Genomic DNA, 14,219 nt, shown 5'->3' with positions numbered 1-14,219 from the left:
TTAAGGTCCAGCGCGAAAGCGCTTTGTTATCACAATGACGTTAAACATCTTTGTGTGAATTACTATGAAATTCTCATTGTGAGAACTACAAATCGGGATTAACCGTTAAACGCATCGAAAAGTATTGAACAAATACTGGATGGTATGATTGGACTGTTTATTTGAGAAGCACTCTGAAAGAAGGGCTAAATATGCATTTTAATCAAACTATTTTATCAAACACATATTACAATATTGTTCACACGATTGAAAAAAAAATATTGCTTGTGAAATAGATATATGGAAAATAAGACATTTTCCTATGCGTTATATACTAAATTTTAATAAAGAAAAAACATTTTGATTCATCTTTTGTTTATTTTGATTGATTGCATCGAAACATTAGGCAGGCTAAATTACCAAAAATAACTAAGGTTATATCAAAAACCCCTTTATAGCGGACATTTAACTACAGAAGTTCAGATATGAGAATATTTCAGCCGATTGGTTTAAGCTTCGATTGTCAAGTGGTAATGTTAATGTATTTACACATCATGTTCATCAGAAAAAAAAAAAACAATTTATATAATACGGTAAGTTTACCGAGTATCTTTTTATCATTTGAATGGTGTTATATTTTTCTTATACAGAGACCACTTCACACAACGTTGTTTCATGTGGCTACAAATGATACATTTCATAAATACATTCGACAATTCCCTCTGTCACAGATGATGATGATGATGATGATGATGATGATGATGATGATGATGATGATGATGATGATGATGATGATGATTATTTTGTTTTAAAGCACTGTAGATAATGAAAACTCAACACATTACTCAGGCTTATTAACAACCTTATTTGGTACAAGGCATTTGTAGTTATGCTACAGCTGTATGGTATATCAGATATTATCGTACTTCTGTAAATATAATATTTACGTGCATTAATATAGTCATTGTCTATTTAGATTCAATGGATCCTACATTAATGAAAATCGACGATAAAGAAGCCTTTGCTTTTCTTGGTAAGAATACAGGTAAACATTGCGAAGAAACGCCAAAACCAGGTTACAGTTTATTCGTTCAAAATGAAGAAGTGCCCAAGCCATTTGTGTAAGTAAATCTAAAGCAAACAATAGATGGAGTTCCGTTACATTCAGACATGGGGTCAATTACTTTTGAAAGTAATTAATTACATTCAATTACAAATACAAAATCTTCAATTAAATTACACATTACATTTGACATTTTTTACCAATTTGATTAATTACTCTCCAATTACTAGACTAATGTAATTAATTACTTCAATTACTTTTGAAAGGAAAATTTAGATAAAATATTGAAAACATGCATTTATTCTATGATATGTACATAAGTATCATACATTGCTTTATAGTAATAACAAATGAGATCTACAGCGACTATTTTCAAATTCAGCCAATACCAAAAAAGAGTTAAAGTTAGATATCTGGGGCCGGTTGTTCAACTTGTCTTTAACTTAACGGTAGTGTTACCCTTACGGGAAAAACATACATAAATCTGAAGCGCACATAATACTTTGTCTATCAGGAATCGTTAGGACTAGAGGTCTGGTTTAATTTTATGCTCAAAATGATAAAAAGTTTTATTCAATATTTTTAAAATACTAAATTTTGTTGTTATTACCTATTGACATTTTATATTTTAATGTAATTCATTGAAAATGATACAAAAAAAGATCCATGCATAATTTTAATATTTTGAAATGATTTTTTTATTTTGATCACAACTTATTAAAATTATTATTCCTAAAGAAATGATTTAAAGCCTGACTTTTAAAAAAAAATGTACTTTAGTTTTAATCACAATTAATTGATTTAAAAAAATTCATGCACCTAGAGGTATATTTTATTATCTCTCTCTAATTGGCTTAACACCTGTTAAACAAGCAAACATAACTGTTGTAAAAACAGTCATTATATAATTTATAATAAAACAAATAGCCAGAGGTTATATTTATTGATTGACTATGTCCTTTAAAGTTGATTATGTTAAATCAATGTCTTACAATATCTATCTGAATATACATGTAGGTAACAAGCTAATTCAGGTATAAGACAGTGACTTACTAATGGTTTCCTTTAAACACAAATTATGGCCTGTTTCTACAATCTTTTTTTAATTTTTTAAAAAATTTTTGTTCATTCAATACAAAATAAAGAATCTCCCATGGTTGTGTAACTACAGAGAGTATACTGTGTAGTCTTTGCTTTGTCAGCTAACTACATTTACTAAGGTCATGGCTTTTAATCATTTTTTGAGAAAACACAAGATTGAATCTTTCCAAATTTAATGTAATTGAGTTGTAATTGAAAAATAATTGTCAATTACCGACAATTTTGGCTATGTAATTCATTACTTTCAATTACATGTAATTGAAAAAAATGTTTAATTACACATTACATTCAGTTACTTGAGAAATCGTAATTAATTACGGTCAATTACAATTACATATTTCAATTACCCCATGTTTGGTTACATTTATATTTCTAAATAAATATTTACAAAAATCTAGCAAAAACATCTGTGATCAATTTATGATCTTTTATTTTATGGTAGTATGTCAGGTTTTATGTTAACAAAATGTTGATATTAAACGTTAGAATATGAATAACATTTCCGGTACAATTTTTTCTGCACCAGATAGGGATTTCGACAATTAGTGTCTCTTCAGAGATGCTCGAAGTACAATATTTGATAATTCAAAAACTGATACAAACGTTGAGGAGCTGACTATAAATCAGAGCTAGAACTGAGTGGATTCCTTAATATAAGAAGATTTCCAAAATATTGTAACATCAAATTTCAACAAAATCATATCCGTATTTTCATGCCAGTACCGTATTACTGGTTATTTGTATGGTGATACCATCGGGGACTCACAGTCCACCAGCAGAGGTATTGACTTAGTGCTAGTATTAACATTAACGCTACAAATGTTACTGAATCAGGTGCGCATTTCGACAAAACATGTCAATTCAGTTATGTTCGAATCCGATGTAAGATTTTCTAAGATGAAATACGGTTTATACCCAACAATCGAGATTTCTAAATGTGTGTGTGTGCATTGATTAAAAAAAAGCTTATTCGAAATGTCAAATTTTAACGTCTTGAACACAAATAAAATTTAAGGTACAACCGGTCAAAAACAGTCGACCTATAAGATTTATTGCACATAATGATAGCTTCAAAAATCTAAATATTTTTAATGATATATCCTTATGTATTACATTAAAAGCACTGAACTGAAGTATGATAGCTGTGAAATCGAGATTTAAGTGAATCACATTCTCTAAATTTGTACAGTTGCTTTGATATTAAAAATATCTCAAAATATTAAGATTTGAGTTTAGCACTTTTTTTGAAGGAATGTATAGAAATATAAAATTCCCTTACCCAATAGAAGTGCATGAATTCATTTGTTTTTCTTTCATTTCTTTTCATACAGGTTAGTGTAATATACCTGACACGAAAACCTTATAAATGAGTTGTCAATAAAGAAAGACGATTACTTCAGATTTTCACTTGCCTCAATACAGCCTTCTAACATTAGACTCCATGCAGTTTTAATTTTCCATGTTCTGTTGGTACAAATGTATATATTGTGTACATCCTTCTATTACTATAACATACTATTAACGCCTTAAAACAGTTCTTTTTAAGTTCTGTTAATATTGATGTATATGCTGTGAACATCCTTCCAATATACTGTTAACTCCTTACAGTTGTCCTAATATGTTCTGTTAATACCAATTGATATATATGCTCCTTATTATCTTCTAACATTGTGTTAACTCCGTACAGTTATCATTTATATGTTCTGTTAATACAAATAAACATGCTGTGTATAACATTCTAATATACTGTTAACTCTTTAAAGTTAAATTTTTCATGTTCTGTTTATACACATTTTATGCTGTATACAACCTTATAACTTACTGATAACTCTTTACAATTGTTAATTTTATGTTTTGGCGGTACAAAATAATATGCTGTTTACAACCTTCTAATATACTGTTAACTCCCTACAACTTTCTTTTTTATATAAAAATAAGACGATGCAGTATGATTTCAATGAGACAACTCTTCACAAGAGACCAAATGACACAGAAATTAACAACTATATGATCACCGTACGGCCTTCATCAATGAGCAAAACCCACACCGCATAGCCAGTTATAAAAGGCCCCGAAATGACAAATGTAAAAACAATACAAACGAGAAAACTAACGGCCTAATTTAGGTATTACTGAATTACAGGCTCCTGACTTGGGACAGGCACATACAGAATGTGGCGGGGTTACACTAGTTTTAAGGAGGCAGTCCTCCCTTAACCTAGGACAGTGGTATAACAGTACAACATAAGAACAAACTATAAAAATTAGTTGAAAAAGGCTTAACTCCTCACATGGATACAAACACAAATACATCTTACAAGAACACAGAGTGGACGTGGCAGGGTACTTTTACATCCCCACAACATTAAGACACTTAAGTACAGATCAGAGAGTACACGCAGTTATTGATTGCTAGTTCAAAGTCAATAACAACTAATAAAAAATCATACATCTAAGACTAAAATATCAATCAGTACACATCCAACATCTAATGGATTTAATGTAAAATCGTCATTAACAGTCAGAGAAAGACATCACCTTGTACAATGCCAAGATACAGGTATTGACAGATTGTAGAGCCATGAATGTGCATATGTATACAAAAATGATATTTAGTTTGATTTTAATTTACTGATAACAATATCAATATTGATACCAATAGAAACAATATTCAAGGGTCTAATTACAGTGTTGAATTGGTAACCTTTTTGAATAAGTTTATTCAAAGGATCGACAAGTTAACTCGGATCGTTTCTAACTTTCCGGGCTCGGTAATCAACATCTCCGTAAAAATTAGGATGCGCTATCCCGTTTGAGATTAGTTTTCTGCAGGTTCAACCAAACTTCAAAATCAAATCTTTATATCAATGGAAGAATTTAGTAAAGTTTTTAAGTAATTTGTGGGAAAGAAATCCCTGACTTAATAAGTAAAAAATAGAGTACGTTCATTGAAATCCAAGACGTCACAACAGACACGGGCATAGCGAACGAGTTGTGATATATAAACACCGTAAGATGGTGTCAAAGGAACATCACCGTCCAAGAAAGGAAAATTAATAAAAGGGGAACGAAATATCGTCCCTTTGTCGTCCCTTTGTCGTACATTTTAGTGTAGGGTTTCCCGTGTTAAACTGAAATATCTCAATCTAGGAAAGTACAGTTAGTACCATTTATACTTGATTTATTTAAAGTAAGTTCTTTTGGATAAATTTCGGCAGTATATTTAGAAAATTCTTGATTAATTAACGTAAAAATATTGTAAAGATAACGGTAAGTGTTATTGAAATTATCAATGAAATGCAGTTAAGACGGATCATTACCGAGTTTGGTCATAAAACTGTGATTCGTAGCAGTACAAGAACAAGTCCGCTATTACAGGATGCAATTGTGCCCATAAGAATACCCACAACTTGTCGATAAACGTTATTGCCGACACGTACTTAAATATTAATATATCAAGGAGAAAATGTACAGCTTCAATCATCTCATCACATCTCCAGTAAGTATATATCTAGCATATTTACCTTTCTCATTAGAGAAAAAGGCTTTAAAATGAGCTGCAGCAAATATATTTGCATTCAGATTTACCAACTACCATTTAATTAAATAAGAAAACTTTTTTTGTGGAAGTGTAGTGTAAAGAGTTGAAAAATAAAAACTGTCATCAGAATCAAAAGAACCATCAAAAGTACGTAATTTATCTAAAACATACAAAGAATTTTTTACACTATAAAAGTTAATGATAGTACTTTGGTAGTAGTTAATGAACTAGTTAAAAGAACACCATATTTTACTGTTTTTTTTTGGTGTAATTTAGGTAATCAATACATAATAAGGACCTTTAAATGTTCAGAAAAGGCATTTAGCTGTGATGTGGTTGTGATATGATTGTTTACTATATGATTCTCTACGGACGGACTTGAATGTAGAAGAATTTAAATTTTCATTATGAAAAACGTCCGTGTAGTATTTACGGCATACCAAAACACATTGTTGGCTGCTTTGTCGGCCAGTACAAACACAAACCGATTTGAAAGTACTTGAAGTTTGTTTCTTATTCTAGAAATAGGCGTATTATATACCCTTTTATTTATTTCATACATTTATTTAAATAAGAATCAAGAGATTTTTTATCCGATTTTCCCCGTTTACACTAATTTTTACAATACGATGAAAGAGTCTTTTGTGACGGCACTGTTTCCAATCTATTTTAGATGGAGGATGATATTTTGGTCCTTTTTTCAAAAAGTTTTTAACCTCTCGGTCTTGCGCGATATTGAGGTCTCCCGTAATAACATGGCAGTAGGGATCATATAATTATGTCTTATTTATACACAGTTATATGCTGTGTAAAATTTCCTATATTCTGTCATATATATGTATAGAGTGTTAGTTTTGTTCACCAGAACGTTTTACATTATTTGTAGAAAAAGGGGGTCACTTACAGTCAAAAGGGGGGGGGGGGAGGGGGGAGTGAAATATATTCAGCACTATTATACAAATAGGACAAGCCTTTTATTTGGTTTACACATGGTCATAATAGGGATTCCTATTAATTACTGATTCAATGTAAGCAGTTATCATAACTATCATTATTTTCAGCGCTTCATGCCATTTTATGGCAGCCGATCTGATAAGAATTTTGGGGTTAAAAAACGAAAGCAGATTTGACATGTCTCTTTGTTCTAGACGTGTTCTGCTGTATTTACTTGATGTCATAAATGATCTTAGGTCGAATCTTACCCGAGTTTTGGAAATGTACTGTTGGTTGACATGCTGGATCATATATATAAATATATTTGTTTAGATCCAATTGACCTAGTATTTTCATATGAAATTTTTGTAACGTCAACAGACAAAGACAGACGCCAATTGATGAGAATAGCCCGTGTGGCCCGTTGTGCCATGTCAGCTAAAATTAACATTCTAAAAATAAAAAAATTTAACAATATACAATAGCAAAAAACATTATATAAAGCAATGAAGATATAAAAGAGTATTTGTGTAAATGTTTTCCAGATTTACTTGGTTCTCTTAATTGGACAACATAACATTGAGAAACGTCTGCTATGTTTTGAAAGAGACCTCTAAAATCTTAAAACCATCATGTGTTGTTGCCTGGCAAATCTCCTACTTCATGAATTATGCACAATGCACTCGTGTAAAGAAATTAATAATGCTTCATCAGAAAATTTAATCTGGTCGATGAAATATCAGAAAAGAAGAATAAGTTCATTGTGATGTACATGGGAGGTGTCCGTTGTTATTCTGTGGTTTACATGTTGTAATGTACTATTACATAATTTATTTATGTATTTTTCTGTCCTGTGTGTTCTTGCGTTTAATTGCACTGTATTCCTATCACGTGCTGTTGTCATTTTAGCGTTATTGTTTACTTTGACATATAAGCGGGAGGTTTGGCTAGCCATACAACCAGGTTCAACCCACCTTTCTTTCTTAAAATGTCCTGTACCAAGTCAGGAATATGGCAGTTGTTATCAAATAGTCCATTTCTATGTATGTTGGCGTTGTTTTTGTAGCAGTTCAGTGTTATAATGTTGTTCCGTTGTTTCCCTCATATAGTCGATGTGTTTTCCTCAGTTTTGGTTTGTGACCCGAATTTGTTTCAGTTAAATCGATTTATGACTATTGAACAGCAGTATATTACTTTTACCTTTATTTATACTTCTGAAGCTGAGAAAGTTACACGTTTTAAAAAGATAAAAATCCATAGGGTCTTTATGACAATTAAAAATTTCAACAATAAATATATCGTATTTATCTCTGTCAAAATCAAGCTAATGGCTTGCATCTTTTGGTATTAATATTGTTTTCTTTGTATTTTATACATTCAATAAACTTCTATTTTTAGTGCACAAGATCATGTTTTGAAACAAATATCAATTTTAATCCTGGTATCTATGATGAGTTTATTTACTTAAAAGGACAATGACATTACATTATCATCAAATTAGGTATTTCGCTATTGAATGTAAAAAATGTTATATTTGTCCTGTAAATAACGGAAACCATTAAGGCTTTTTACTTCAGATCCAGAAAAGCTCCATACACTACATTTGATACTGATCTGTGCTCTATGGTCACAAAGAACATATTTAAATTTCAGAGAAATCTGCGATCAAATACACTATACGTTTGGCTTACTATTTCTAATTGAAACCCTTAACAGTATGGGATTGTGTTCTTCGTTTTCGGAGGTCCACAATTTCGAATCAGAACTCAGAACGTACCGAACTTCCACAATCCAACAGTATTTTGATTGAGGCGGGCCAGTTGTTAGACAGACTAATGATCAAACAGGTAACAGTAGTGAATTATCACGCCCTGAAAGCAGTTTTGAAAGAATTGGAGTATAACACAATGCGTTTTAAGGAATCAAGGACCGCAAGCCTCTGGCTGTCTTTTTGTTAAATAGATGCAATTCTTAAACAATTTCTCTTGGCAGAAAGAACTGGTGAATGGACCTTCATTTGACATCTATTAATAATTGATTGATTGGTGTTTGCTTTATGCCGTCTCAGCGACCAGCATGAAGAGTCAACAAGAACTAGAAAAGAAACAGATCATCAAAAAGACATTGTAACACTTCAGGAATTCTTAAAATAAAGAAGACACAGATGATTAATCACTGAGGACTATTGATACTTGTATGGTTGTGCATGCTAATGATGAAGTCAACTATGATAATACAAAAGAAATTGAAGATAAAATATAAGTATCTATGACTGAACAACGTGAAATTCATTTTTCACTTAAAACGAAAAGCCCGGCCGTTACATTGGATGCAAAATACCTAGTACTGATTTTAACATTATACAGACACCGCATGTAGATCCCAAGTTCATGTTCTAATGACAAACAACCACTGGACAGGAAACTTTGAACAATATGGCAGAATTACGTAAATTTGAGCTATAAACTTTTCCGTCATCTATGTTCGAATCAAATGAGTTTTAAAGGCAAGCAGCGAAGTCTACATTTGCAGATGCAATCTGGAGTTCTGAAACTTGTCAGACTACTTAACTTCCTGTATCAGCCATTGCTCATGTCATCAATAGTGGGGCTCTTTTTCACAGAGTACCGTGGACTAAAGTTCAAACGTTCTCTCAGATATTTTCAAAGTATGTAGATCATGTAAAAAGAAAATTCTGTTCTCCTAAAGTTGTTCTTGATGGGTATGATAACCACTCGACCAACGATGTTAATCACATGAGGCGTAGGCAAGGTATTGTGTCTAATATAGTGAACTTCACGAAATACATGCCACTTCGGGTGAAGAAAGAAATGTTCTTAGCAAAGGATGCAAATAAACAGCGCTTTGTTACGCTACTTAAAGAAAACTTTATTGAAAATAGAATCGACGCTTTGCAGGTGGCAGATGCTGCCGATTTATAAAATAGTTATATAGTGAGAGATAGGTGTGTTTGGATAAGAAACCACGCCGTATCCCAAAGTGTATAACTAACTTAAACCCGATAATTAACCATATATTAGTGTATATTGCATATTGAATGAAACGGACAAATAGTATTTTTATTGACATTATCAAACCATGAATATTAAAATAAAAAAAAATTATAATAGCAGAAACCCCACTAGTAATATAACCTTACTTTGACAATCTTTATTCAAACTTTGACTTGTGCAACCAATGGTTCTTCAACACATTGATAAAACCCCACACCACCCGAAGGCGGGCTTCAGCTAGCCCCTAAACAATAAAGAATATAGTTCAGCGAAAATGAACGTCACACTTAACTCTGAAATATATAGATGACCCAAAATTTTAAAAAAAATACAACACTAACAAAGGCCAGAGGTTCCTGACTGTCTATAAGCAAAATATTTACCTGATCTTTTTCGTTGTGTTTTTTAGTTGCTAAAATTTGTTGTATTAATATCAAATTTGTCAAAAACAAGTCACAGAGCAAAAACATCTCAAGCTCGAACAACACAAATAGTAAGATACACGAAGGACCTCAATCAATTCTAGTTCAAACGTCAAACGGAAATTTATCTCTCCCTATAGTTCATGGTTTCCACAATACGAACACCAGTCATTATTAAACATCTATTGTTGACGCTTTTTGACATGTTTTAAAAATAAAACGATTGTACAAATGTTCCTTAGATTTTATTTCTGTTCAATTTCTAACATTTATTATGTTTTCACCCATGTTTTGGTTTTGATTCAATCTGACTAAATCTTTTTTTCAGGACACAGTATTTGTTGTTGTTTGGTCCTACGGTGCATTCGGTCTTTAAAAACAATAAACATTGTTTTGGTACTATTATTGCTGAACAAGAAGTTGGAAGCCCTATCCAACTGATTTTTATAACTTTATACTAAGTTATGTTGTGTGATTACGTCGATGTCACAGTTTATAAAACGGGTTGAGCATCCATAATACATGTTATCCTGCCAATTTCTTTATGTGGCCCGTTATCGAGCGATAGTTGATGCTTGCTGTCTGCTATAAAGTATTTTGTTTCAAATGGTATTTTCAGTTAGACCGATTGTGCCCTTTTTAATTGTTTCACATTGTGTCATACCAGGGTCTTTTATACCTTACAGTACAGGCTACGTTTGGATCCCATGAACAACTTTAACAACAATGTAGATACATGTATCTCTTAAGGTTTCAAAGAAGTACTTATAACAAGAACAACAAGATCGGAGACAACAAATATGTCACTTTAAGTTGATTATATACTTCAGGTGTAACATAACAAACGCACTTTTATAGATATAAGGAAAAGTTGTGTACATATATACATGGAACAATAACCTGCCAATTCTCTAAACGTTGTGAAAAGATCAAGACCACTGTCCTGTCGTCAACTTTATTTTATAAAGTTAAAACATTAAGATGTGAAAAAGACAACCACTAACAAAGCTTCTTACTTTGGACCTGCACATCAAAAAGTGGAGGAATAAAGAATAGTTTGTTTAAGATCAGAACATTTCCCTTTTTAATCGTTGGTCTTATTTATTCTTGCATATACAATCAGTACGGGAAAAGCACCGATGATATAACAGATTAAAAAAAAACATTACATATACACAACTGTAAACAAAGGAATAATAAACTATAATGTTTTCAGCTTCAAAATGAAGCTCAAAGCACTTAGTCTTGTGATATCAAATAAATGTAGTTCTACATTTCTGAACTTCAGGATAGACATCATACACAGTACAGGACGATACGATTTATGCAATATCTAGAACGAACATATGTAGAATTGTAATAAAGAAAAATAAAGGCAACAGTAGTATACCGCTGTTCAATAGTCATAATTCGATTAAGCAAAAATTAATCCGGGTAACAAACTAAAACCGAGGGAAACACATCAACTATAAGAGGAAAACAATGGAACAACCGAAATACTGAACTACAACAAAAGCAATACATACATAGAAACGGATTGGAGATAACAACTGCCATATTCCTGACTTGGTACAGGACATTTTGAGAAGAAAAATGGTGGGTTGAACCTGGTTTTATGGCCAGCCAAACCTCCCGCTTATATGACAAAGTTAAAAATACCGCTAATTTGACAACACTATGTGACAGGACAAACAAACGCAAGAACACATAGCACAGAGAAATACATAAATTAATAATATAATAGTACATTACAACATGTAAACTGCAGAATAACAATGGACACCTACCATGAATTTACAACAGCACACCAGGACACCACGAACGAAATATAAAAAGAGCAAAAACGAACGAAAATATTTAGTCTTGATTCAAACTATAAATTAGCGAAAATACAGAATAAGAATAAATATGAAAACAAAGGACTAGACGCAAATGTGCTATTCAAATATGCCACCTTAATCATTTTATAATTTGTTTTCTCTAGAAAGGATTGCTGAAATAATACAAATAAGAAAGAGTATACCAAAACATTGGAAATACATTTTACAAAAAAGAAGACTCATCAAAAACTATTGTTAAGTGTAAAAAACAACTTTCCGTTTTGAATTTTCCTTGGAGTTCGGTATTTTTGTGATTTGACTTTTTTCTCCTTAAAGCAAGGTGCAATTATATATGATTTACAAAAAAATAATAATAAAGATATTCATATAATCAAATGTTAGTAAAGATAGTCCTATAGGGTTTACAAGATGGCGGAAAGAACTAAATACAGATAAAAATCAACTAAATATCAAATACACATTAAATTTTATTTTTAATTACGTAGAGGACAATAAATTAAAAATAATTAGATGGAAATTGCTACATTATATATTACCTGTAGGTACATATCTTTTCACATGGAGAATCAAGGACACCAATTATTGTTCAGTGTGTGGGGTACCAGATACTTATCAACACAATTTCATAGAATGCACTTATTTTAAAGATTTTTGGAATAAGATTTGTATTCTATTAAATAAACTTCATATTGATAAACATATAATAAATTTAAAACAGTTGGTGGTAGGATATAAAATACAAGACAACTCATTAAATGATATTAATTATCTCTTGACAGTTATCTTATTCACTCTGCACAAATGTAATTGTATTTCAAATAATAAGACAAATCAGGTGAATGTTTATGAAATATTTAAACAAGAATATAAATACAGATATTATCTGATGGAGTATAGAAATAAAAACATAAGTCACATGTTAAAAAATATTCAAAAATATATGTAAATGAAATGTATGAATGATGTCTCAGTAGATAAAGGTTATTAAAGTTAATATACCTTTTTTGGATTTTGTTTTGTTGATGTTAACTTTTTTTTTCTATGCATAAACAAACAAAGCAAAACCCTTTTTTTATTTTACACTGAGAGTAGAATGAAAATAAACCAGCACTGTTTTGTTTTACATCAAGTAATTTTGAGTATGTTGGTATCAAATCACATGTTGATTTATTTTTTTATTATATTTCCTGTTATTTTAACACTTTAATATTATAAACACTTGTTTCTCTGACATAATTACTAATGAATAGTATATAATACTTACCAAACTAGTTTAATCTAATGTTAACTACAAACTTGTGCGTTTTTGCTCTAGTTTTCGGTCAATGAATTAGTAAACAGGTCAACGGCACAAACTGGTCATGTCTGTAGGTGGCACGGTAATATTTGCATTCCGGAATTTAGGTTGCTCTTTTGTGTACCCTACTTAAGTTTTTTAAATTTTGTATTCACTGCATGATAAAAGACCTAAACGCACTAGTGGCCTTATGTTTTTAAAGATAGCAAAAAAAGTAAACGGTCATGATACATATTCAAGTTCATTTTTGAATATTATAATGAAAGTACTTCAGTTAACTGTGTATATAGAATTTTGAGCAGTACTAGAAAGTGGTGAAAATTTTAAAGGCTAACATTATCCCTATGGGCCTGGAAATACTACCGTGCCACCTGTAACTGTGTCAATGATTAAAATAAATATGGGAAAATGAGCATAATTTCGGAAAGCAAATTGATGTTCCGTAAACACGTAATTTATACCATGGGACTCTATTCTTTATATGTATACACTGTATTTAAAAGAATGTAGATGTTATTACTGATAATAATTGATTACTTTTTACTGGGCTTTTTCCCAGGAGATTCAGTAACTAATAACAGGGATACTCGGGCTAACGCTGTAATCCGAGTAAAATGTTAAAACAGCGGATATGTAATAAAAGATATTTATTAAAAAAAAAAAAAAAAAAAAAAAAAAAAAGAATGTAAGCATTTTTCTTGCATACAAGGGTATGATACATGCATGTTTTAGAAAGTCACATAAGCATTTCATTCAATTACTTTATAAACAGATATGATGATGGATTTTGTTAAAACAAAACAATTCTGAAAGATAAACCTACATAAACAAATAAGAGTTATTCTAAAAATAAGGAACATGTAATAATTTGCATTCACTATATAAACCGATTCTCAATAAGTCAAATTGCTATTTTTAGATATGGGCAACTCCCCGGAAGTTTAATATGGAATGAAATGTCGTGTGATGTTCAAATAAAAACATATTGCCATCTAGATGTTAAAAAACACACAATGTCATCTTAGATA

General features: G+C 31.1%; 1 protein-coding gene and 1 long non-coding RNA gene across 3 annotated transcripts in view; one reads left to right on the top strand and one right to left on the bottom strand.

The window, feature by feature from the left end:
* The window catches only part of LOC127725390 (uncharacterized), a 75,490-nt gene extending 71,433 nt beyond the window's left edge, over positions 1-4,057 (top strand). Inside the window, exons 3-4 of the long non-coding RNA XR_007992981.1 lie at positions 956-1,100; positions 3,475-4,057. This is a non-coding gene — a long non-coding RNA (uncharacterized LOC127725390). The remainder of the gene's footprint in view (positions 1-955; positions 1,101-3,474) is intronic.
* Positions 1-14,219, bottom strand: part of LOC127725386 (perlucin-like protein) — a 196,721-nt gene that overhangs the window by 153,009 nt on the left and 29,493 nt on the right. The gene's annotated exons all lie outside the window — the stretch shown is intronic.

Source organism: Mytilus californianus, unplaced genomic scaffold (assembly GCF_021869535.1).
Source record: "Mytilus californianus isolate M0D057914Y unplaced genomic scaffold, xbMytCali1.0.p SCAF_15, whole genome shotgun sequence".
Lineage (NCBI taxonomy): Eukaryota > Metazoa > Mollusca > Bivalvia > Mytilida > Mytilidae > Mytilus > Mytilus californianus.
Note: the sequence above shows the minus strand (reverse complement) of the source record. Positions and strands in the feature narration are given on the sequence as shown.